Source organism: Caloenas nicobarica, chromosome 3 (assembly GCF_036013445.1).
Source record: "Caloenas nicobarica isolate bCalNic1 chromosome 3, bCalNic1.hap1, whole genome shotgun sequence".
NCBI lineage: Eukaryota > Metazoa > Chordata > Aves > Columbiformes > Columbidae > Caloenas > Caloenas nicobarica.
In genome coordinates this window covers 77,697,093-77,724,225 of record NC_088247.1, presented here as the reverse complement: position 1 = coordinate 77,724,225, position 27,133 = coordinate 77,697,093, and positions in this window count along the sequence as shown.

Below are 27,133 nucleotides of genomic sequence, written 5' to 3'. Positions count from 1 at the left end.
AAGAAGGGACTAGCCGGGTGTCTTGCAGCAGCGATGCTCCTGCTAACGTGCCTAGAAGACGGCAGCATGGCTACGCTACAGCCTTCACCCCCTGCTGCTCTGCTGCAGTCCTGGTGCAGTGACCCTGAGGTGCTGGTGGTAATTCTGACAGTACTTTGGCCCACATGGATTTTCTTTGTCCAGCCCTAGAAAAATGAGTCTGAGAAATCCTTTCCACGCGCAGAAAGCTCTCCTCCCCACAGACACCAGAAGGCTGTGCTTTCCTCATAATATTTTCTGTTTTCCTTGCCTCTCTCTCTTGTTCCCATCGTATTTGCCCCGTAGATCCTAACTAGAGGTTTACTGCAACGTTCGGCAGAAACTGCCAGTGCCACTTTGTGACAGAAAATCCTGGCTGCTCCACTGCCTGTGGAAAGCTTGGTTTGGTCTGTCTCTACCTCAGCACAAATCACTTATTTGCTCTGCTTCTGCAGAGCCTGTACAGCTTCATTCTTTACCCTCCAAGTCACTCAGTATACACTTAGCAGCAGGGATGAAAGAGGCTTCAGGAAATAGCATGCTGAGATGTGAGGCCTCCCAGGCCTCAAATCAACCCCCCTGAAGGGGAAAGGCCTAGGGCTAAAGACCAAATTCTAATTATAACAACAGATCTGCAAGTCACTCCCAATTATGTCAAGCTCTTCAATGAGGAATTAAACAAGTTATAAAATGGGTGCACTATCTTATTTTTCCCTCTAGCATTAATAGTGTGATGTTGTAAAAACATGCTGATATCTAAACAACATGTGAAGGGAACATTAAGGCGGCATGTGACTGACAGAGCAAAACAATATTAGCATGATAGACACATCCTTTCTTGCTCTGCAGGCATGATTTATCACTGAATTACACTAGGTTTAGGCTACAGTAACATCTCAGATTGCAGTGGGGATAATTCTTAAATGAACCCAACAAAACCTTAACAAAAGCTGATTGCTGGAATCTAGGAAACTGAAAAGGTCATAACGTGAAGTAAAAGAAGATTTTGCGTCTAAGAACAAGGATCACTGATTATGTTACCAGCAAGCATCACAAGTTGGTCAGTTTGCATCAAGACTGAGGAACTTTCCAGGACACAGAACTTTAAAGTGTACCTCAAACATCATTTTCATGTTCAGAATCAAAATTGCTGGGAAAAAAGAATAATATCACAATTAAAAAATAAGAAAATCAGAGTTGTCCCTTCCAGGCTGAGAGTTTATGAAACTCATAAAACTAGTACCACAGAGGTGAAATGGGACAGGTCGTAATTGCGTGACCACAGTTTGAGCCCTGCAGTCTCAATAGTTGTTCCTCCAGAAGCCTTCACTAACACTTCCACATCTGCACATCTTGGTGTGCAGGTCTTTAGGTTAACTATACATGGGTGATACCTCCCTCCCTCTGGCCTGATTCCTTCAGCACCTTCTCCATATGCAGTCATTTCCATCTGTGCAAAGTGGGTGGCATTTTACACTTCACTTTCTCTTCAGTCAGGTGTAAATGGCTTGCAAGAGGTGCAAAACAGAGTGGATCTGGGGGGAAGAATAAGAAAAATAGCCACTGAGAAGGCTATTTCTATAAAATCTGCCCCTTGCCTCTGGCATTGTAGCTGGAATATGACTGAGAAAATGTCATAACAATATTCCTACTAGTTCAATATATGTTTGAATAGTACCTAGAACAGTAGAATAGTAATAAATAGTATTTGTTACACTACACCCGGAAGAAGCCCTGAATGTGGTTTGTAAAATGATATTCAAGAGATTAAGAAAAGCAGAGAATTCAGGCTGAGGAAAATGTCTCACACATGAGCAAAAAACAGAGCACAGGATTACAATGGAAAAAAAGGCAATACTTTAACAGCAGTAGCAACAGCAAACTGCAAAGGACAGAGCACTTTGCTTTAGATACATCAAAGCTTTTTGCAGTTAACCTCTCTTATCAACTGTCGATTGAAAGGATTAGTCACCTCTGCTCAAATACTTATTTCACATAATCTTCCCTCTCAGGCACTTTTTACCATGCAAAGTATTTCACAGTGCTGTGCAACAGGGTACTTATGAGTTTGCAGTGACACATTTTTTTTGGTGGTGCAGAATGTCTGAAAAGACCATTAAAGTGTTTCTTTTTAGTCTGTTAGGTGGGAGCAGACCAACTGCGACAACATGCTATCTGTTGTAACAGCAGGATACCGAGTGTTTCTTTACTTGCACGCCTGAGCGACTGTGATATCCAGGGGGCTATGTATACATACATATTACATCTTCTGCAGATCCACTCACATCAGTTGAGTCTTTCCAGACCACAGAATGCCCAAGTCAGAAGCTGGCCTGTTGGGGCTGTGCCATCCTCCTGCATCATCTGCTCTCTGTCCACCTGGTACAGAGTGGACACTTGCGAGTAATTCTTCCTTCTGCTTCCCTTTTCCTATGGCCAAAAGAAATGTCTAATGGTTCCGCACAGCATCAAGGTTCTGAGATGCTTTTGGCTTGGTATAGGGGCAGATTCTTACACTGCAGTGCAACTTCTAGGGTGTCTTTAAAACATTTCTTAGCCATGCAAGAGGTTGAAATGGATTAGGAGTTACTTGGGGGTGAAGTAGCCTGCTAAGACAGCTTAATCAAACTGAAACTTGTCCCTAGCTGCCCTTCCTTCCCAGGAGACTCACAGGGATTATGCGGTGGATTCAGTATTTTGTCAATGAATTCCTCCCTGGAGGCAGCTTAGGCAAGGGGCTTCTGTGTGCATATAAGCACGGCAAAATATGCGGCGTCAGGTCTCCTATGCCTGCAGGGACGGACCCTCCTGCACATGAGTGGCATGTGCGATGGGTCACACAATGAGGGAGGTGCCTATGCGCACACCTTCCTGCCCAAAATAGGTCACCACCCAGCTGGGAACACTGCTAACCCCCGCAATCTTTATTTTCACAGGAAATGAAAAAGAAGAATATGAAGGTACTTATCTACGGAAAAAAATACAGAACCAGATTTATCTTTCAGGTTTGGATTGGCTACAATATAAGTCCAGAAGAGACTACCAGACAGACAGTTCAGTCTGACACCTTGCATATATATCACAGGTCATTTAATTTTAACCACTTTTCCCTGCACTGAACCCAAGATATTGTGTATTTGAAAGGTAGTTCGGTCTTGATCTGGAGCCATCAAAACATGGAGAATCCATCACATTCATCAATCATTTTCTCTTTTAAAAATGTGAGCCTTCTGTCGGGTCCATTGATTTGGCTTTGATTTGCAGCTATTTTTTCTCATTTTGTCTTTCTTTGCCAAGGTAAGTAACCCTTTAGGGTCTGCCATTTTATCCCTGTGAAGCTACTTATGAATTTTAATTCAGGCATCCTTCCGTCTCCTTTCTGACAAGCTAACTGTTAAGTGTCTCCCTGCAAGGCATTTCCTCTGGACAATGAATCATTTTGTAACTGCTTTCTCCACACTGATTTTTTCAACATGAATTTTAAAGCATGGACACTAAAAGTATACACTTTTCTGTTTGGGTTTCCCACATGTTGAGAGGCATGAATTACACTCCCTCCTTTGTTCTTATCAGCCGAATCACGCATCAGCTTTTCCATTATTTCACTCCAGGCTGATGTCAGGCTAATCAGCACGGAGAAACCCAACTCATCTGCTCCTCTTTTTGGAATTACTGGCATAAAATTAGCCTTTGCCCCGTTTCGTGGGGGACTTCCAGCATCTGGGAAGTGCTCAGCATTAGTACAGTGGGCAGCCAGGCCCTTTACAGCCCTGGCCCACAACTTCTCTGGAGGCATCACAGGTCAGGTGTGACAGCAGTGTCCCTGCCATCAGGCTGTCCCCTTCCCCCTGGTTTTGTCTGCCATAATCAGCCCCAGCTGAGATGCGTGCCTGGTTCCTGGCTTCCCATACAGGCCGTGTTGGTGGGGCCTCTCTAAATTTCATGGGAAAGCAATGTACAGCTGCATTAGCCTGGCTTGGGAGAGCATCGCAGATGCCTCCTTGGCAACAGCCGAACAACAAGTTTCTTAATTTCCACTGTAGCGAGTTAAAAATGGTTCTATAGATCCCTGGTAGATGAAGGTGTTTATTTTTAGCTTGGATTACCAAGCCTCAGTGGTCAAGATGCCTTAGCCAAGCTTTCTGAAACTGGGGAATTTCAGGCTTGAGGGTTTTACTCCAAGTCATCTCTGGTTCTCACCATTTCAAGCAATTTCTGTTCAGTCGCTCCTGTGAGGAAAGGCCAGGGCAGCTATACGCTATTTCAGAAATAAACCAACCATTAACACAACATGTGATGGGCAAGCCCTGAGGCCACAGGCTTTGTTATGAAATCAGAAATTAAGTAGGCAAATTTTAGATAAAATTTTTTTTAAAAAGCATGTACAAAAAATTTCCACAGCAACAAATGATGCATTCCTTATTTGTAAAAGCAGCATTGCTGAAGACTCACAGAGAAGATTCTGTGATTTGTTTAATCAGGCTTTGAATTAATTAACCTAATTAGTCACTATGGGGGGGATAACTTGGACTGATTTTATGGAGCCTTTTGTTGTGCTGGTTCAGGTCTTAGAGCTTGATTTAAATGTGGCTGGAGGGTCTTATTAACAAGAGTGATTAACGCTGCATAAAATTGATTACAACCTGATTTTAGCTGCAAATCCATGTTTCTGCTCGCTTTCGTCATGAGTAACTGCAGTGACCTCAGACCAAAAGCCATTTGGCTTATGGTTGAACAGCAGTGATGGCACCGGCAACCACGGCCCTCGCCATTCAGACAGCAAAATGCAGCCTGGCTCACACTGCTGAGCAGCCTCGAGCCAGATCGGAGTGACTGTGAGGGCGCAACGCTTTGCTTGCAGGTGGAGATAGAAAAATCCAGCAAATCCTCTTTACCAAACGAGAAATCAGTGTGTGGTTATTATTCAGTCGACTTCTCCGCTTAAGCATCTGCCTGCCCTTCATGTCCCTTTTTCTACAACAGTAAACTCAGAAAGAGCCTAGCCTTGAAAATTCCTACTCCTAACCTTCCTTATAAATAAAGTCAAAAGAATTTCAAACACTGGCAGGCTGCTGACCTGTCAGGTGTGTATAAGTGTATGCAAAATGCATGTATATACATGAGCAATGGTTAGAAAGAATGGGACAGATCCTGACATGGGAAGCCACAATGAGTAGTACCTGAGCCTACAATGGACCCCAGCCAATGGAGCTATTTCAGAAATAAGTGGCTATGCAAAGTGTCTGGCACTCTGCATTGATCTTTTAGATGACTTATATTTTTCTGTTTGATAATAGTACCATCAAAATACAATAAAAATCTAATTTGAATTGTATGGCCCTGGATATTGTTAAATAAATCAGATGTGAAGTTTCTAAACAAGATATCCTTGAGGTTTGGCTTTGAAAAAGAGGGAAGACATTTCACACAACCAATGACATCTAATTTTTTCAAAGGCTTAGCTCGACATTTCCAAGAAAAACAGTTATTTTCTGATGAAAGGCTGCACAGAAAGAAATGTCATGTGGAAAGGAGGAGTTCAGATTTGTTTGAGGTTTATTTTCATAAAAAGGAAGAAGTGAGGATGGTGAAAGGAAAAGAAAAATCAAACTTAAAATTTAACAAAGATGTAGCATGTCTCCATAATGTCTGGCATGAAATTACCACAAAAACTGTATTAATTCATGTCCCTGAAATCAGCTCCTGCAGCAAATAAGATTATCCTCCTTTTCCAATGAATTATTTGTATGCCTGCAACTTTCCAGTCTAGTCAACCAGGGTGTTTATTTGTTTTTTTCTTCTTTTTATGCTAGTTCAAAACAATGTGCCTTGCCACCACACAACCTGAGGACGAAGTATCAGGAAAAGTGCCAGTCTTCTGTGTTGGTAGAGCTTCTGCCCACAAGCCTGACACTAACTACATGCAAGAAAGTGAGTGAGGAGACTGCAAGCTTGCAAGCCAGCAGGCTCGTGTGGGCAGTCCACCGCAGCGTGCTGAGGCCTGGATATCTGTCTGTAGCTGTGGGACGCTCGCCCAGAGGCTGTCACCTTGCCCGTGACTGGGAAGGGAAAGTGCACACATATGTGGAATGCACCAGCATCCCAGGTGTGTGCACAACTGGGTCTCACACGTTGATGCCAACAGGAACCTGTGTGTTTATTTGTAGCGGAGGAAAAGAAGGAAGAGCAGAAAGGATCAGCTCCCCAGGCACTTGCCAAGCCATCCATGAGTGCTATGTGCTGTCTGCATTTCTTGTTGGATCAATTAGAACTAGGGCTGGATGAATATTATTTGCCAAATACATTATTTAGCAAACGTTGGTCTTCTTTACTGAGTATGCTATTTGACTAATCATTTCTGCGGTAGCCTACCAGCTCTAGCACCATTCAAATACTATCCATTGAATAATTTATGAGATGAACAAAGACAAAATGCATTGAATAATTTATTCAAAGAAAAATTGCTTCCAGTATTTGGTTAGCTCTAATTAGAATCTCTTTTCAGCTAGATTACACACATACGTGCACATGCTGAGGCATACGCGCACACAGGCACATACGCACACATGCAGCAAGCCAGATTTGGAAGGTACAGCAGATTAGCACTGCTTTACTTCAGTGATTTTATGCTTGAGGCACACTGGCGCAGACAAGATCAGAACAAAACCTCATAGATAGAGAGAAAGAGCAAGTCCAAGTCAGAAATTTTGGATCTGAAACTGAATTCTCCTCGAAATGCAGGGTGATATGCAGTGGGTCAGGAAAAGAGAAGCTGATAATTCAACTAACCAGTGATTTTAAGACAATATGAGAAGAAGCAAGAACAAAAATAAATTCTACCCCAGGTAGATCACAAATCCCCCATCTTTTACAATGCTTGCAAAGGGAGAGGATGTTAAATGTGGTTATTTGCAAGCATGGACTTTCCTGTTTCACACTTGTGTACAGAGAGTGAAGAAGAACGAAGAGGAGGGATAGCAGGTATTTTGTGGCGAGAGAATGAAAGGTCACAGCAGCACAATTTCAGGGCCGCTGGGGTAGAGCACAGTCCCTAGCCATCAAGAGACCCAGATCATGTTCATACACTGCAGAACAGCTTTTTTCCCCCAAAGGTCTCGCGTTACCAGCCAACCCTCTTCAGTCTTCCCATTTCAACTGCAGTTTTCTTATCTTTAGGACACGTTACGCATGAGTTCCTAGAGTAAGAAGAAGCTTCGGTGACCACAGTGAGCTGCTAGACAAAGACGTACTGGCATCTTCTGTTGGTTACCTGATTTTTCACAGCTAATTTGGGGGCAGGTATTTCAGGTAAAGTGTCAACTTTAATTCACAGTCCCTTCAAAGCTACTTTCATATGGAGCCACATAACCTCTCTGAGTCTGGTACCTCCAGGTCAGGGTTGAGGGCAGCAGAAAGATTTTACTGACAGTGCAGCTGTTTGCACCATATCCAACCACGTGGATAAACAAAGGGCTATGATTTAGCCAAGATAACCTTTGCGATAACCTTACAAATACTGACATAAACCATATGCACTGCCCAGTCCCAGAAAGGCAGAGACAAACCTTACATAAACTCCCCAACTTTACAAAATTTACAGGTCACATTTCCATAAACATTCATAATAGAGAGGGATCCCACTTTCAGGCCTAGATTTTAAACTCCCTGCAGCACAAGGAGTAGAAGGTCATCTCCAATAATGAGACGTGTATCAAATGATAAAAGTCGCCAAAGCACACTAGAAGGCATTGCGCACCTCAAACAAAAAAGTGTTCCTCAACTGTTTGTTGTCTGCATCTTTTATTTAGATAGCTGGACAAGATAAATGAGACAGATATGCAAGCAAATCAAAATGCAATGATAAAACAGAAACCTCTAAGTTCTAATCTTGAAGGACAAAGCTGCATCTTCTGTGGTTAATTTGCCCCCAATTATTTTTTTTTTCCTGGTACTATTTTTGTAGAGCTCCCAGAGCTGCCCTAATGGCAGAGAAAGAGAGTAATGGAGATAATTGGGAACATCCTGAATAACCTAATTCCAGCGTCCCTACGGTATGACTAGACACCTAAAGGATGTCTCCAGGACAATGTCAGCCAGCATGAAAGTCCACGGCAAAGGCATCAGAGTAAGGTCACTCTGTTTAAAGCTTGTTGGCACTTTCAGTTAATAAAAGCCACTTGCAAAGTATTTCCTTTTATGTATGACAGGTTTCTCTTTCTGCCCTTTATATATGGTGTGTTACCATGGGTGCAGTTCATCCACTGTTTAATCATCCCATCTGTTCGTGACGCATAGATAGCGCATCATTTTGTAAGTAGGACCCAGGTTTCAGAGAGCGTTAGCGTTCAGAGGCAGGACTCAGGAGTGGAAAGACACCACCACAGTCAGGCATTTTGCTTAGCAGTTGGCATAGGAGCCTTCTGCTCCCCCTCCGGCCCAGGTAACTTTGCTGCACAGATGTGTGAACACAGCAGGAGCATGCCAGGGCGGTTGGGGGATGCAGCTGGAGCATCTCACATCAGAGAGCAGGCGCAGTGGTGTGGGCAGCCACAGCCATGGGGAAGTGGGCTGTGAGCATCCCATAGTTGTCAACTGCTGCATATTCAGAACAGCTTCATCTCAGTGCCTCCTTGGAAAACAAACAATATTTCATTTCATTGGGTGCTTTCAGGAAGAACACGTTGACACAGCTGTGAAATGCCTAGATCCACCATGATGGGGATACTTATCAGTAAATAAGAGCAATCTGAAACGACAAATGGTTGACCCAAGCTGTATTCAAAACATGGTCCTAGCTGTCTCATGGAGGTCCTCAGTTCTGAAAACTGGTGCTAATACATCAATGGAAATAGGATTCATTTTAAATTCCCTGCCCAAAAAGCAAATACCAAAGTCACGGGCTGTTATCATCTTCAGTACCTGCAGGAGCTGGCAAAACAAATATGTTCAGCAAATGTAGGATCAGGAAGGACTTTTTCTCCCAGTACTTACTGCATCTTCTGGCCAGTGTCCTCTCACAGGATTGAGCAGGGATGATGATGTGTCAGCTCCAGGGGAAGATATCCCCTCTTGTCACATTTTCCTGACCTTGCCAGGGGCCAGCATGGTGCCTGGACCCCTCCTCTGATAACTGGTTTTAATGCTACATATGTGCACATGTATTTCAGTATGTAACTATGCGGAGTGCCAAGTCAGGCCAGAGTTTGACATTTGATTATTTTGCCATAAAGCAAGAGCTCTAAAAATTTCAGGCTTGGATAAATAATCACTGCCCCTTTTTTAAGGAATTTATTTACAAGAGCATCAAAATGAAAGTGACAGCCGTGGCAGCAAGTAAATTACCGCTGCCTAATTGGGCCCAAAGAGCATTTGGGGCCTGAAATGTCCCTTCTTGTAGACTGACAGAGAAAAGAAAAGCATACTAGACACATGCACATTGACTTTACCAGTCCTTAAATTTCTTATTTTTCTCCTAGCCCCTGAAGCACAAAAAGTGCTATATTCTTCTCTGCTTCTGTTCCCATGTTCAGAGGCTTGTAAGATTTGCAGTTGGAGATCTTTATTCATTGTTAGACTTGAAAACAAACTTCTTTGATGAGCCTTCTCCATTCCTTTTCTCTCCCTCATCCAGCAACACAGAGCCAGCCTAGTAGTTCTGCTGCTCTGTGTCTCCTAGGCAATCCTGCTCAGTGCTGACCAACTTCTTGTAAAAAGAGCTGCAAAAATGCCAAGTACTGGCTGCTGCACTTAAAAATACACCTTGTTCCTTCACACTGAGAACTCAGAATTTCACAGAGAAGCTTGCACATCCTCACAACACTGTCCTTCAAAAGCGTCCAGCACAGGCACAACCCATTGTTACAACGCTGTTGGCTGTAAAACAAAATAAAAAGCCTTTAATTATTTCACTAGAAACAAAACAATCTTCAACTGGGAGGTGTTCACCAGAAAATTATTTGATCTGCGCTACTATCCAAACAGAAATTTCCATGGTTTTGAGGTTGTAAGCCACAGCATTTTAGATCACTGGGACTGAATAACTGCTTGAGAATAAACTTTTCCCAAGTTAAAGGTTGATGGTTCCGCATGTCTTAGAGGATTTGATTCTAATTTTTTTGGGGTTTTTCTGTGTGTGGGTTGGGTTTTGGTTGTTTTTGTTTGTTGGGGGGGGTTGTTTGTTTGTTGTTTTGTTTTAATAAAGAGATAAATGGGGATAGATCCCCAAATAACCTCAATGTGCAAAGGTCTGGGGCTGCTCCATAAGGACAGTGTGGGTCTGGGAGCCAGACAGGAGGAGCTCCAGGCCGATTGCAATGGCTCAGCTAGTTCAGCCCCACGTAGAGGATCAGAGCCGTGGGTTGGAGACCATCGGTCTGGCAGGGCTTAGCCTTACCAGGCTGACAAAGTGCACAAGAATACCCGTGTGAATGTCCCCCACTCTCTTTATCCATTCTTACCTAAAGACAGATACCTAATTTTCACAAGAAAAACTTCAAAATAAAAAGCGTGCATTAAAAACGTCGGGAAGGAAAAATAACATCCAAGCCTCTGTATGGAATAAGAATACGAGTTCAAAGATCATGAGGATGTAGAAGCAGCACAACTTATTCTACAGGATTCAAAACAAAGGGCATGCCAGGCTCCAATGTTTAAAAAAGCCCTGTGACTGAATTACGTGAAAAAAAGTTCCATCACAGCAGAAAACTGAGTTAGGCAAATGCAGAAGCTGTCACTTTTAAAGATGTAGAAAGTTGCAAGATCAGATTTGTCACCAGAAGTCAAATTAGTGAAGTTTACCTTGCTTGCTAGCAAAAAAATTATTAAGCATCATTCCAAAAAGAAGCTTTATAGAACTGCGTAATCCTCTTTCTATGGAGCTTTATTTCAGAAAGGGGCTATTCTGCACATGATTTATCTTTTTCTGTGAATAAATTAGTTAAGCCTGAAAAAGATGGACTCCACTATATGGTCCCATAGTCAGACAGCACAATACGCAGTGGTGAGATGTGTTATTATGCAGCAAAGATATAGCACAATTGCAATGAATCTTCTCAGAAGGGTTGCAAACCCAGTAAGAATGGTAAATTTCACCTTTTGTTAACTTAGCTTTGGTTCTTGACTTCTCCGGCATTTTAAAATGAACAGAAGAGAAGAACCAGAAGCAACTTGTAACAGAAAGCTCATTAATTCAAAGATGAAATCAACTACAAAATCCCGTTGATGCCGGTGAGTTTGGAGTACATCTCAAATGTGGGAAATTTCCTGAACCCACAAAATCAGGCTTTGGGGTGAACAGACCGTAGAGCTGACAGAGAAGCAAGATTATGCATGTACTTACTCACTAGAATGTATGAGCTGGAATAACAGGTATGATATTTTGGCCATTATTCACCACTATTTTTCCAGGGTACAGGGGCTGCTGGATCTGTTTAAATAGAAATCCATGACCTGTACCTGACCTATCCTCACATTATCCCCAGCCTGCACCAAGAGTGGGTGACCTTTTCTGCTGCTGCAGTGCAAATTGTTAAAGATCATTGTTTTACCTCAGGAAGGTCTTCAAGCGTGCTTTGCTGTTCCCACTGAAATACACTGTGGTTTACCATTGATCACCAGAGGGCAAAAAGGAGAATTTCATTCCTCTGGAAAGAAATGGTCTTCAGCAATTTTCTTTTTGTTGTTGTTGGTTTTGGTTTTGTTTTTAATGTGCATGTTCTTTCATCTAATTTACTGAAATCATTCAGTTTTTCTCTGCAAAACGCTTTTATTCAATAAAGGTCTGTTCTCTTTCAGCCCCTCTTCTGTTTGCTGGCCTTGGTGTTATTGCTCCGCTGGCTGGCAACCAGGTCCGAACTCCCTGTACCGACCCTCCCTGCGCACTGGAACACTCAAACATACGTTGTGCTTCCAGGTGTCGAGGCACAACACTGCCCGAGCTTGACCGAGACACCCTGTGCCAATCTGGAGGGCTGGATTTAGCAAGGTCACTGCACCAAAAGCTTTACAGGCAAAGGAGGTGAGGTGTCCCCTCGCTGAACTCAGCGTAAGGTAGTGGAAGTTGCTCTGCAGATTATGGAAACGGTTTGACACGCCGGCTTGTTCCCTGCAGGGCAGAGCAGACCTGGGCCAGGGCAGAGGGACAGCCAGCCCCATCTCCTGGCCACGGCCTGGCTGGGCACAGGTGGCTTAGGAAGACATGGAGGACACAAGAAGTCTATGCAGGTGATGTGTCCAGGCCACAGCCACAGTGACCGTGGGACTTACTGAGCTGGTGGTTGCATCCAGGTCAACACGTTCAATAAGCACAGTCTGACATTAATCACGTTGCCCTGTTGCAGTCAGGGTGCTGCATGTGGCCCTCGCATGGTTAATCCTCTCATGCTGCTATCAGAAAGAGAATATGTGCTTGACACCAACGATGCAACCCTCGGGTACCATTAAACATCAGGAACTACTCAAACATTTGTAAGATTTCCTTTTCATGCACATCTGTTTGTTGACCTTCGGGACAGAGACTCTTTTGTGGCCAGATTTTGGTGATAAGAAGCTGCTGTCACAAAAAGCTGCTGTCACAGCTGGCGCGATACCAAAGACAGAGCTGGGACATTGAATTGTAGCTGGAAGGGGTTTGCCCTTGTCTGCATGGGGCAATGTGGGGAAGTTTGCTCTGCTGTCACCCTTGCTTTATCTGTTCAGCGGGTAAATAAAGGGCTTCAATCTTCACAGCTGCAAGCTCAGCAGCTTTCTCCACCACATCATTCACTTGAAGATAAAAAAGATTGTAGAGAGTCCTAGATCTCCGCAAGCTGTTATTTGATTTATTTGTTGGCATGGGGTTCTAAAATATGGTAGTTGCTTTTTTTGCAGATAGGAGTAGACACAATTCCCAGGCTTTGAAGGGCTGGCAGGAAAGATCTAGCATACATCTAGCATACATATTAGCGTACATAAAGAACACTAATACTGAAACAGACACAAAAAAAAGCTTGCAACATTAGATTAAGTGGTTGCTTAGGGTTATAATACAAGTCTTGGTTGCTTGAACGCAGCGACGCATGTACACACATGTTCTTTATGCATGCACCTCTGTACTGAAGATGTCATATGTACAAACAGCAAAATGAAGGCTTAAAGATTTATACAATGGAAATTAATAAAAAAAACAGTATTTCCTGGCTGAGGTACCAGATTCAACCGTGGCTCTAAATTATTACAGTGCTCAAAATAGTCCAAAGGACTGCAATATAATCACTGCAGAAAGCAGGGTGCAAGAGACAGAACAGGTGTCTCTCTAAAGAGCAAAACCATCTTCCATTGCCCCATGAATAGTGTCTGCATGCGAGAGAGCAGATCCCTGCTCAGTGAGCAGACCAGCACACGGTGGAAGGCACGCAGAGTACCAGCCAACTGCAGGCACTGATTAATGAGTTACCTCTGTTGAAGCTCCCGCTCTGCAGACAGTCCAGTTTTGCAATGGTGAGTTTACCGCGACTGGCTCACCTGCATGATCGTAACCAGCTCCTCTACTAAGCCCATTTATAACTCAGTGCATTGACTGACTTCTTTTTAACCCCTGCTGCAGCCCCTCAAGAGCAAAGGATGCTCTCGTGTCTCTTGCCCTTGAAGGGGTTGCATGTGAAGTTTTCATAATAACAGAGCATCTTGGCAAGGGTTTCTTCTGGCCTCCACTTGATGTTGTTGCCTTTTTAAGAAACTAGCTGAGGCTTGTGTTCTTTGAATTAAAAATGCAAGAAATAATATTATATAGAGAGATGTAAAAATGAAACAGCTGCCCTGTTTCTCATCTAAGTGGATTGGTGGTGTATGAAGTGTTTGAGGGTATTTCTAGAACGCTGTGACACTAGTTGCAATCACTGAGAAGGCTGTCTGAGTTATGGGCTATTATTTAAAACTTTGGACCATGTAATTGTTTCCTTTCTTCCTGAGATTAAAGACAGAAAAAGCAATACTCTCTCTTTAGACAGGAGTAATGGACATTCAAAGACTTGTCTGCCACTTGGGCAGAAAAGCCAGATGTTTAGTGACTAGATCCTGTAAGTGAGTGAGAAGAAATGCTGTGTTGCCTCATCAAAATGTCACAGCCATAGCATGGCCCCATCGTCTGCCTGCCCTGTGGCAGGCAGCAAGTGGGACACTGCTGACCATTTGCAGCAGGTGGGCTAAGTGGCTGCACCCGAGTTAATGACGGCAAATCCTAAGGTGAAACTGCAGCCATGCAAATTTGCCTGTCCCCTTTTTGTGGTTTTCTCAAGAGAAAGCCTTAGAGGGGGCTCTGCCTTTCGTGGCTGTTACCTAAGAGCAAATGCACATTCACAGCTCTGACAATATTCAAGCTGTGTTTGCTCTTGCTGCCTTGCTGCCTCCTCCTACCTCATGGGCTGAAGTCACAGTGACACTGGTGACTCCCAGTGCCTGACACCAGCAAGCACCTTGCACGGGCTCAGCCAGGAGCAGCTCCAACAGCAGCCCGTGGTTGGGTGGGAGGACAGTGTGGCGGGAGGGTGAGCGGCTCACCTCCAGCACCACCCAGCACGTCTGTCTGTCTTCAGCCACTTCTTCCTCCTTAGAAGTAAACCCCTGATTGCCAGTGAAGACAGAGGGAGATGTGCCCTTGGCCTCGGATGGGGAACAGGAGTTGGCCAAGGGCCCACCTGGACCATCTGCTTTCTGGTTGCGCTCCTGGAGTTGTGAAGCCATCACCCTAAGTTTTAAACAAAGGTAAATTTACTTGGCCCTCCAGCAGCTTAGTTTTGCATTGACATCTGACATCTCCTTGCTGATACTGACTGACACCCAGCCTGGCCACCACTGGACCCCTCAACCTCCTCCTCACCACTTCCCTCTCTGTCCTTCCACATCACCCCACAAGCAGCAGAGCCCATCCTGTCTGCCAGACCCGAATTCCGGGGCCGGTTAGGGCTCAGCCCTCACCATAGCACACTCCCCTGTTCTCTAGACTGTTTTAAGGATTTAACCTTTCGTCTTTCCTCTCATTCCAAGATTTTCCTCCAGGCCTTTGTCACCTCAAGGCTGGATTACTGCTGTGCCGCTGACCCCAGCAGCTGTAGCCTTCCCTCCTGCAAGTTCCCACGGGAAAGTCCTTGTTCTGGCTTGCCGATGGGGCTGCCTCACCCCCCTTTGGAGTTCACACCACCGTAGCACCAAAGGTTGGTAATGACTTGGCTATGTGTTGGTGCTCTGGTAACACTGACATCTGTCTTCGTTGTGCCAAACAGCCAAGTTTTCCTGACAGCTAAGTAGCTTCCCTCACATTCACCGTTTTGTTTCCTCTCTTGCATCTCTTTCAGGGAAGGAAAAATGAAGGCAGAGCAGGACTGCCCATGACAAGGTGGCCTTGCCCTGGCCCAGAGCTCCCCACCCTGGAGGTCCTCTTTGCCGAACATGGGAAGGCACGAGGCGAGCTGCATTTCACTGCTTACCATGCAAAGCTCAGCGGTGCCCCACTCCTTCATCTTGACATATATGAGGTCTGTATGGACCTATGTCTTTACAGCATGTCCCAGTGCGGTTTTGCAGGGACTGTATTTTCTCCCCTGCCCCACATTCATCCCACGCTGTATATGATGCACACTCTGGACCTCGTATTATAGGGGCAGCCATACAGCAGCGCAACCCTCTTTCCCTAACTACTCAGTGGCTGCTTCACCCACCTCCGGTCCTGGCACAGTATGAACAGAGACTGTCAATCACACCTGCCTCATCTCAGCACCATTTCTAGCATTACAGAGTCTGCAAACAAATCACTGCAATACATTACCAGCATGGAGCTGGTCTCCCTCTGCGGGCAAATGCAGACTCAGGTGCCCAAGGCAGCGCTTTTCTCCTGGACTCCCCATTTCCCTCTTGCATTTTACCTTGCTGCCTCGTGTTCTCCTTGTCCATCATCCATTTTTGCACTTTGCCCTTGCCTCAGCTTCTCCAGCCATCTCCATCAATCCTGCTCATGTAATGGTTGTATAATAACATTACTGAAAGATTCGTTTTCTTTTCTAGATAACCTGTCCATAGTCCAGCTGAGTCAAATTTAAGCCTGACAATGAGGACTTCGTGAAAACCTAGAGAAAATAACCCAGAGGAAGAACAGGTCTCCTGAGTCATGATCAGTAATCTACCACCAGTCCTCAGACATTTCTGTGAGCTTCAATGGAGGTTAAATGCTCAATACAGATGTGCCTTTCTATAACATTGTAGAAGGTAACATGATTTACAAGATATTAAATGCATCTCACTCTGTATTATGTATTAACATTAGAGTCACTTCTAATGGTTCCTACAGATTTTTTAACAGTTGCGTTGGACTTTTCCATAAAGACTCAAGTAATAGCTTCAGGACAGGGAAAAGTAAAAGAAGGTAATGAAGCAAATATAGATGGATTGTGGGGGTTTTTTTTTTAATTTTTTTACAGTTTCATACAGTACGGTATTTTTAATTAAAAAAATGTTGCCCTGGAGAGAATAACCTTCCATTTGGCACAAAATACAGTTCTGGACAACAACCAGATCTGCATACATTTGCTTCCTCTTGCACAATGTCTTATTCTACCTTCCTTCCTTCTCTAGAAAATGCACAGTGAAATACAAGCAAATATATGGTTATTTTTGTTGTGAAACATTTATTCTCATGAAAGAAAGGAAGCCTTGAGAGTACTTCAGACTGTCTTTTATAGTTCCTGTAGCTACGACTGAAACATGCATTTTCAACATAAATCAGAGTGATATAACTAATTACATACTTTGTACAGTGCCTTATTGTTCCTCCTACAGAAAAGTCCAGTAGGATCCAACAGAAAATAACTCTTCTACATTCAGCTTCAAAGGCTACATTCTCATTTATAGTAAGAAAATAAATACATGAGAGTAAATCATGGCGAAGGAAGCTGGGGGCTGCAGACCTGTGACATTTGGGAGTTCTCCCTCTGTGCAACATGCACATTTAGGTGAGGCTATGAAATCATTTCATCACGGGGTGCCAACACTAGTGCGTGTTCCAGTCAGACCAGATTAACCCAGCTGGGTCACTGGAAGCCAGGGTGCAAATATCCAGGTTGTGCTGCATGGGCTTTGACATGTGCCTGTTTGTCAGGCATTGGAACAGGCTGCCCAGGGAAGTGGTTGAACCACCATCCCTGGAGGTGTTTAAAAGGCGTGTAGATGAGGATCTTAGAGGCACGGTTTAGTGCCAGTGTAAGGTTAAGGGTTGGACTTGGTGATCCTGAGGGTTTCTTCCAATGAGTATGATTCTATGTGGCTGGTGGAATCTGGCTGGTTTTCCACCCGTGTGATGGGAGAAAGGGTTGGTGTCTCAGATGTTGCCGAGAAGGAGAAGCAGACATCATTAAATGGTCTCTCAGGTCAGCTTTGCTGTCCTGTATCACCCAGGGACCCTGTGTCCCCCAGCTGAGTGGTAGGGGAGGCACATTTTGAGAAGGATGGCTGTGATGGTGCAAACATCCTCTGACTGCTCCTCTAGCTGCAGGGTAAAGTGCAACCACAGCCAGACACAGTCGTGATGAGAAAGAGGAATATCGAGGTTGCACATCCTGGGTTCAGGGTGGAGGAGCTGCCCAGGTGGCTCCTCTAACAGGGGCTTAGAGCATGACTGTCCCACAGAGCTAAAGCACAGCACTGCCTGGAAATGTGTGACCACAAGGTGAACCAGGGAGAGCTGTCAGCAGCAAGAATGGCAAGAGGAGGTGGGGTTGTTTGATTTGGCTCTGGGATACTGACAAACCAAAGGAAATGTCAGTAAACATAAAAATGTCACTCTAATAATAGTAACTGACATTGCTGCTCTCTCTTTCACCAGAAATCCCAAGCACTCAGTGGGGTGATGGGAAGAAGATTGTTTAACCCACCAAGGACAGGTGGACACCTCTGAAAAAAACAGCATGGGAAGTCTGGGCACAGAAACACCTGGGACTTAAGTGCAGAGCCCACAAGAAAACTCCAGAAACATTGGACTCACCTTCATTTTAAACAACTGTCAGCAGGAGAGTTTGAGCCATGGCAGTTTTAAATCTAGCCCAAAAAACTGTTGCTCCCAATGCATCAGGTTTTAGATCAGATTCATACAGTATCTGTTTGGAGGAAATGGATCAGGAATATTATTGTTGCTTTCTGTGGTGTAGTATGAACATAACTCAATCCAAGCCTGCTGTGACACAGAGCAGTATTTTACTCTCGCTGATTGATGAAATTGTACATCAACAGAACACCAATCAGTGCCTCATTGATTCTCTTCCCAAAATCATGGTCTCAGGCTTGACCACTGCCCATGGTGAAAGCTATGCTGTGGATGTGCCAAAAGCAGCTCTGTGAAAGCTCTGTTCTGAAATGATGCCTGTGTACCTCTTTACCAACAAGTGCCGCCCATGCCCGCTGAGGTGCCAGGATGCTTGGAGATGCCGAGAACCTGCTGCTCCTGCTAAAGCTCAGTCACAGGAGCTCTGGGACAGTGACAGTGATGGTGACAGAGCAGCGTGCCATGGAGCAGCTGCTCACTGTCTCCTGGCCTGCAGCACATGCTGCACTTGGCTGGTGCTCATGAAGAAGCAAAAACCTTCTGAGCAACCCCTCTGTGCTGTACCCGCGAGGGAAGCCTCCCTGTGCTGTGGATGCTCAGCACTTCTGAAAAACATATGCACAGCTGGGAAAGTACATACACAGGCATGCACTTTTTCCTCAGCCAGGGCCTATGGATGTTTCAAGTCTAATAGATGTGACACTTTGTTCAGTTTTGTTTGGAAAGAGCTTGAGGGCCAGAACTGTGAGGTACAGCTAGCATGCACTTCTTAGAGATGTCCATACTTCTGGCTATGTGTCAGTGCTAAGATTCAGAGCTAACAAGCTGGCAGCAAGCATAGAGACATCTTGCACCTCTGAGAGACAGGCAGCAAGGAGCTACATGCTGTTTGCACTTGAAAGGATTTTCTTTTCAACCACAAATACAAGCCTGCATGCTTATAAAGGGCTGAGAAGTTGCTGTATGATTCCACAATGATGAAAGACACTACGCCAGCATGGTCTGAAGTTTGCCAGCCAAATGCAGGCAGGGCTTTTTCTACCTTTGTTCCTGCTCCTCACGTTATCTTGCACTGCATGGTTTATTTATTAAGATTATGTTTCATTCAGCTTAGTGTAAACCCAGAGTGCTGAAAAAGGGGAAGGCAATATATGAGTAACTTCTGGCTGCTGCCCTCTGTGGCTTCTGGAGCTTGCTGTTAGGACAAACGTGTATAAGCAGAAAAGCTGCATGAGCAAAGAGGCAGCAAACAATGAAGTTCTATTAGAGAAGAAGTATCACCGCTGTGTGCTGGAAGGTACTTTGAAATCAATGCTAATAGCTTCCTTGGAAAGAGTTTACAAGGTAAATGTTCCTGAGAAGTGCCTAGCAGATAGGTGTTCTGAATCACAGGAGGAGGCTGTAGCATTCCCAGCTACTTACTAATACTGCTTGGATGAAACAAGCAGAGGTTTCTTATTTACTGAGCTAGAGAAAAAAGTCAGTTCCAATGTTTTCAGTGCTTGTAATTTAATTCTAAATCTTATAATATTTTTTTTTCCCCTTAAATCCCTTTCACTTGGAGTCCTGCAAATGTATCAGTGTCAGGGCTTTCATTTCTTGCAAGGAGGAAGTCTGCAGTTGTCCTGCTTTATGGAGGAAATCTTTAAAATATGGTCCAAAAGCTCGAAAATAGCCCTGAAAACCAAACAAACCCCCACAACATATCAGGTAAATCCCAACAAATACCTTCATCTGGCCACATTGAAACTATATACATGTACCTTCTAGTCTTCATGAAGCAACTGATGGAGCTCTAATCTGTACGTCACAGTCACTCCTGTTTAGAATAGCAAAACTATTTTAATTTGTTGAAAAGATGACTTCAAACCTTTGCTTCAGTCCATTGTCCCACCAAACATCTAGGCACAATTTGAGGTTTTGTTTCCTGCGCCTCCCCTTCAACCTGCTGGGGTTTCCCTGGTGCTGGCCCATGACAGCCTGGTTCTCCCCCTTGCTGCTCTGGTATTGCTCCCACCGCTGTCCCTCAGCCAGCCACGCTGGCAGCCGTGTCCAGGGATGGTCCTTCCCAAGAGAGCGAAGCCTGAAAGAGGAGTGCCAAGCCTGGCAGAGCAACAGGCAAGGACAAAATGCCAAGGGGCACAAACTCTGCCCAGGCATCTAACACTAGCACACTGATTGCCATCTTTTTAGAAGTCCTGCACTATTGAACACTTGGTAACCAAGGCCTCTGATGGAGGGACATGAAAGATATCACTACCATGTGCCTTTTAACACCTTAAAGGTTTCTTAAAACATGACATAAACACCTAAGTGCAGCAGCAAAGTTTTCTTTGGTCATACTGTAGAGCTAGAGGGATTCCAGACCTCACATTTTTATTGTCTTACTTTAATGCAGCATTAATTTTGTGTACAAGAGAGGTACTGGAAAGAAGCACAACAGTGCCGCTACAGAAAATGTTTTTGTATGCTGGAGCAGGCTTGGTACAACAAAACTGGCTCTGGTGTACAGCAACCACGGCTCCTCGTGCACTAAAAGTTTGTGTATGCTAAAAAATCTGGTCTGCACCATTCCAGCAAAAAACTTGCTCTCCACTTAGGTTTTTCATGTCAAGGGGATTATGTTATCCTCAGGGACAACAAGAATGGGCCCAGCTCTGTCTCCCAGTGCTCTGGGCAGGGCTCAGTGACAGCTTCCCTGGCTAATCATCATGAATCTCTTGTTTTCTTTCCTTGGTGGCACAATGCATCATACCCCACTGCTTGGTAGAAGACTGTTTCAAATGAATTAAGGCAGTTAGACATCACACCTTAGGGCAGAGGACTGTGTTCTTTGTTTTCCCATCACTGGCAGAACTTTGCTTTGTGAACAAGAAATATGTCCGCTATCAAGGACTAAGGAAGGAATTCAGGAACATCTGCGAAATTCAGGAGCCTGCACATAATGCAGCCACAGAGGGCTCAGCTTCCTCCCCAGAGTGAGGTATGCCAAGACACATCGCCTGCTGCTGGTGGATGGACAGCAATGGCAAAAAGCAGAAAATTCTAACTGCGGCCATTGGATACTGCAATTTGGGAGCAGGAGTTGCAGTAACATCACTTACCCTTTAGCCGCTGCCTGTTGAACTGCCAGCCGATGTCAATGACTGTCATCCTGAAAAAAAAATGATACCAGTGAATTGCTCAGTTAGTGTTAACGAGCCTTAAATAATTTAAATTTTCAGGATGATTAGGCTGTCCCCACCTTTGGGTTTATACTAGTACTTTGGCTTTATACCACAGCATCCTGCCTCTACAGAACTGAAATATAGTCTTGTCCGGTGTTACCCTTGGGCTGCCCAGCGTATTTTGCAAACACATCAACAGGGCAGCACCAGAAGAATATCCGTGACTTGCATTTAGATACCACTGTTTCCCTAAATTATGGTCACTGGGCTGTATCCAGATTAGTAAACAAACAGATCAAGGACTCTTCTCTGGCACTGAGGACAAGGGGCTCAACACAGCTCACATCTGCCTGGCTAAACCCTGCTTTCCAGGAAAACAGGATGGCTGCCTCCAAACTGCCTGCTGGGAGCAATCCGGGACATCCATACCCTCAGTCATACCTTGGGTAAATCCATAACTCTAAGAAAACTCTTCACATGAGCACTTAGATTATCCTTTTTTCTAACAGACCTCTTGAATCCAAATCTCCTTTCATGATGGTTTAAACCAATACTATAAAGCATGAACACATGAAATTATGAATAAGACCTGTTCTCCTGTGGCATAAGCAAGTTTGTATTCTCTAGGCATTTGGAAAAAAAATCATTTTGTTTTCTTCTCTGTTTTTCAGATTTGCAGTTAGTAAAATCATTAGTATTATCCAAATGCAATTCACAGAATGCTTTCAGATGAATGATAACTGATTGGATATGTATCCACCCTAACCTCTTGGCCTTGCTTTCCTTTACATGCCAGCATAAATCAGTGAAATCACTATATAAAACCAATGTTAGATCAGAATCAAGTCTCTGTGCCGTGACCATTATTAAAAGAAAAAAAAAAAAAGCTTCCTTCCCACTATATCACATAGCATCGTTTGCCAAACAACATGCCATGCTGCCTTCAGGCACATGATTAATGCCAATGCAGTTCCAATAAAGCTTACAAAGCACGCAGCCCCGCTCTCCCTGGGGAGTTAGCAACAACAACGAGCAAAGCCTAAACGATGCTGTTCTTCATCTTCCAGTCACCAGGGACTTCCAGCCTTTTCCGCATTTCAGAGTATTAATCTTTATTTCTTTTTCAGAGTAATGACATTTCTCAGCAGTGAATATTTTTATCAGCTGGCTAGGTCCACAAGACACTGAGCATTCATTTCAGTTGTCTTGTTGAAAGGATTTTGCCTTGGAGTGCCACTTCCATTTCCCTTTTTCCAGTTCGTTTGTTGTTTTATTTGCATATTGTTTCCCAATTTTTTGTGGTCTGGGTTTTCTCTGCTGTAAATACCAACACTCAGCTCCTTTGCTGGGTCAAAGGGCTTTCTTTCAAAGTTATCTAAGGTATCCTGTGTGTCTTTTATGTGTGCACTAGGTGCAAGTCCCTTTGTGACTGGGCAGTGGCTAGTCAGGGCTAGAACCAGCTAGAATATCAGTTTTCAGTATCGCAGAATCACAGAATGTTAGGGATTGGAAGGGACCTGGAAAGATCATCTAGTCCTATCCCCCTGCCAGAGCAGGAACACCCAGATGAGGTTACACAGGAAGGCGTCCAGGCGGGTTTTGAATGTCTCCAGAGAAGGAGACTCCACAACCTCCCTGGGCAGCCTGTTCCAGTGTTCTGTCACCCTCACCATGAAGAAGTTTCTTCTCATATTTAAGTGGAACCTCCTGTGTTCCAGTTTGTACCCATTGCCCCTGGTCCTATCATCGGTTGTCACCGAGAAGAGCCCGGCTCCCCTCGTGACACTCACCCTTTATATATTTATAAACATTAATGAGGTCTCCCCTCAGTCTCCTCTTCTCCAAGCTAAAGAGACCCAGCTCCCTCAGCCTTTCCTCATAAGGGAGATGCTCCACTCTCTTCATCATCTTTGTGGCCCTGCGCTGGACTCTCTCCAGCAGTTCCCTGTCCTTCTTGAACTGAGGGGCCCAGAACTGGACACAATATTCCAGATGTGGTCTCACCAGGGCAGAGTAGAGGGGAAGGAGAACCTCTCTCGACCTACTAACCACCCCCCTTCTAATACACCCCAGGATGCCATTGGCCTTCTTGGCCACAAGGGCACAGTGCTGGCTCATGGTCATCCTGCTGTCCACCAGGACCCCCAGGTCCCTTTCCCCTACACTGCTCTCTAACAGGTCATTCCCCAACCTATACTGGAACCTGGGGTTGTTCCTGCCCAGAATCTAGATTTAAACCTAGATTTATGGTAACACGTGGCCAAATTCAAATGATTTTACCCATCCAGAACTCCCAGGGGACAAATTCTCATTTACACAAAAACCTCTTTATACCAGTCTGGCAGTGGAAAGAGACCTTACAGCGGCTACAGACATTTAAGGGCCATTTCCAGAATATTGGAAATCCTTGACTGAAGGGTCAGCTCTCAACCCTAATGCATTTGTCCTGATTCTGAAGTTACAGTTATGACCCACTGTGGCTTTTATTCCTGGACACTTTACAATATCAACCAGGGCACTTCACAAACGAGGCATTCCACTGCCTGCTGAGAGGCAGCCATTTGCAGTGATTGTATGGGAGTGTAACAGTAATATCTCTTAAGTCTGAAGGCCAAGAAGTAAAAAATAACCTTTTCCCTTTTATCCTCCAGGGGGAATTTTTGGTATGCAAAAGAATATAGTTGCTCAGCCTAACATCTAGCAGCACCTAGGACTGCAGCAACTGGAGTGTCCCCTGTAGCCACCTGTCACCTTTCCCAGCAGTGGGGAAGGCAGGCAGGGAGGTGTGGGGTGGGTGCTGCCAGCATGCCACGGGACCCAACCCAAACCTCCAGCCTCAGACTGCTCAGATAGATAGAGCTGATGCGCCCACAGCACAGAGGCAGGGCTGCAGCGTGACAGACGGAATATGTATATTTACTTTATTCATGTGTGCCTGGTTCTATTTCTTGATGGATAGATGATAGATAGATAGATAGATAGATAGACAGACAGACAGACAGACAGAGTGTCTGTGTGTGAGTGCATTAATAGCATGATTTCTCTGAGTGAATGAAGTACGCTTTCATTAACAATTGACTAAATCGAGTGTAGATATTCTTTCTTTCGCCCATTCTTGAACATGCCTATTAGAAAACTCTCACTGGTCGGGCTAGAAGTCATTTTTAGAAAGGCTTCTAATAAAAACTCCTAGCTGCAGTTTCCTGCACTGGAGAGCAATAGGGAATCAGGCACTTATATCTTTGGTGGTACAGCTCTGGGGCAATAAATACAAATTCAGTATGTTTTGTACTGTCAGCAAGATCTGATATGATGCAAGACACTAAAAGTGTAGTGAAGTCTAATGCATTAGGGCATTAGCTGAGCATGTGCAGGTGATGAGACAAACAGGTAGCATTGTTTCACTGGATATATGAATTTTAAAGGAGTGTGAGTGAAGAGAATTGCTGTTTTTTACAGCACCATCCACTGTCCATCCCTGGAGGCAGAAAACAAGATGTGATGAGCCAAGAGTCTGATCTGAGGTGGCAGATCCATCTTTGCCATGGGAAAAACAGATACTTCACTATGAAATGACATCATATTTAATAGCGTGGGATCTGTCACCAGCAGTTGTAAACAGAGACTGATTTACAAGCCAAGCAGCCTTCTCAGACAGTAAGATTCAAATTTGCAATCCTAGACCTTTGTAGAAGAGATCTTAAAGTACCCTGACTCTGTGTAACTCCTTCTTTTAAAGTTACCTGGCAAAAAATTTCTCCAGACTCAGCAAATCTGACCTTCTCACCAGGCGATTTCTACTAAAACAAAAGTTAGTCTGGAAAATCTCCCTAATGCTGGGGTCTTCAAAATGAAGGATCACCTGCAGGTGGGGGCCAGTTCTGCAGCACCTAAGGCTCCTCCTGCTCATTACATGCTGTGTTGTATGTATTGTGACTGATTTTGGACCCTGAGGACAGACTTGAGTTCCAGCAGCTGACGTCCACGCTGCAGACTCCAGCCTCACACCTCCCCAGGGCTGGGGATGCGGCTCAGGCGTTCGCAGCCCCCATGACACAGCCTGTCTTTTCCCACTGCAGGGCTTCGTGTGTCAGGCTGTGCTGACGTGATCTGCCAACCTTGATCTCCCTCCCATATAGTCGTGAAAAGGGAGAGAGATAGAGATGCCACTTTGCAATTGCAAGGGCCATCCTGTAAATCATCCCACAAGCCAGCCCGCTCCCTTTGCACCAGAGCTGTCTGATGTATCCCCCTCCGTGATGCCCGATACGGTGCTATCTCACAGACCACATAAGGGGATGCTGGAGACAAATGTATTACAGCATCTCTCTGCAAATGTGGTTTTGTGCAGATATGAGAAAACCGTCATCATAAGACAAGTTGCCCATTATATCGGTGCTTTGTAGTACTAGAGCCTTCCAACTGCTCAATCGTAACAGCATAAGGATGGCTTTATTTGGCTTAGCTTAAGTACCTCCAAATTTGACATAAGATAAACCAGAATAGGCCTTCTCATATTATAATAGTTTATATTACTAGACTGGTATAAACTTACACCTTAAATTATACCAAAATTTTTCATGTGCCAGTATCTTACTTCCAAACAAGACAGTAGCATTTCAAACAGAGACTCAAAATCAGCTCCTGTAAATTTTAGAGGCTGTTCCCATGAAGGGGTTTATTAAATAAACCATAAGAACAAACAGGAGGCAAATCACCCTTTACAGAAGAGTATTACTGATGATGAGAATGCCAGTGGAAAGCTTAAGCAGCACTAGTGCTGCAGTTGAGTTTTGAAACACTGCCACCTCACGTCAGCTTAGCAAGGAGACACAACCCAGGCCAGCCTCCCAGCGCCCTTGGTAGAGATTCCTCCGGTGTTTGCCTAGCAGCATATGGCACAGCAGCCTCTCTCCCAGAGGCATTGTTGTCCACATTATTGTCGTTATTTTTTAATTGAAAATCATTAATAATGTCCATACCACTTTGTGAATACAGAGCCATCACGCACTCTCCCTTTGCAGTTTAGGCACCTAGAAAACATTAGCTATAAAGCCAGATGCTAGTATTTGCTATTTCATATTGGCATCTGCATTGCATAGGATACGTTGGCATCTCTTGACAAGGTGTGAGGTACCAGAGTGTCATTCCTCCTACTTTATGGCTGCACAGAAAGGCTTCAGGGAAAAGCTGGACACGGACAGACGCTCCTGGTTCGACAAGGTCATGGCTCCAAAGCAGAGCTGCCCCCCAGCCAACAGACAGATCTGCTCTGCCAGGAAAGCGGTGACCCTGGTGGGTTGGAGGCTCCAGGCTCTGCTTTTGCGCCCTGCAGTGAGGCTTGCTTTAGTGCTTTATTTTCCACTACTTCTGAGCAAGAATTGAAGTTTCTCTCTTCCATATCAGGGAGACAACCAGTGAGCAACTTCTGGCATGATTATTGGTTTTAATATATAGCAGACAGCTAAAATGGCTGCTATGTGTGTGTAGTCAATAGGAATGCTTCTGTATATAATACTTTGGTTATTTGACTCTTCTGCAAAAGGACTTTTTTTTTGTACCTGACCCATATTTAGCAGTGTTTACATTACAGGCTGAAGAGCAGGACTGAGATTCTTTGTGTCTCTGTTTCTGGCTAAAACTTCGGCACAAAGCAGCCAAACTCCTTAAAAAGAGCAGAATTTGGGGATCTGCATCCAGTGGGAGCTGGGTTCGTCCAGACTGCAGCAAAGGGAGCATCAGCTCTACCAGCAAAGTCAGTGCTGAGGTTCCCCCCCCAGGAAGACATGGGGACTAGACCGAGGTGCCCTCTTCATGCATGATCCTGTCTGAAAACAAACTACTGGTTTTTTGGACAGTTAGCTTTCAGCCTGTTTAGCCTTCA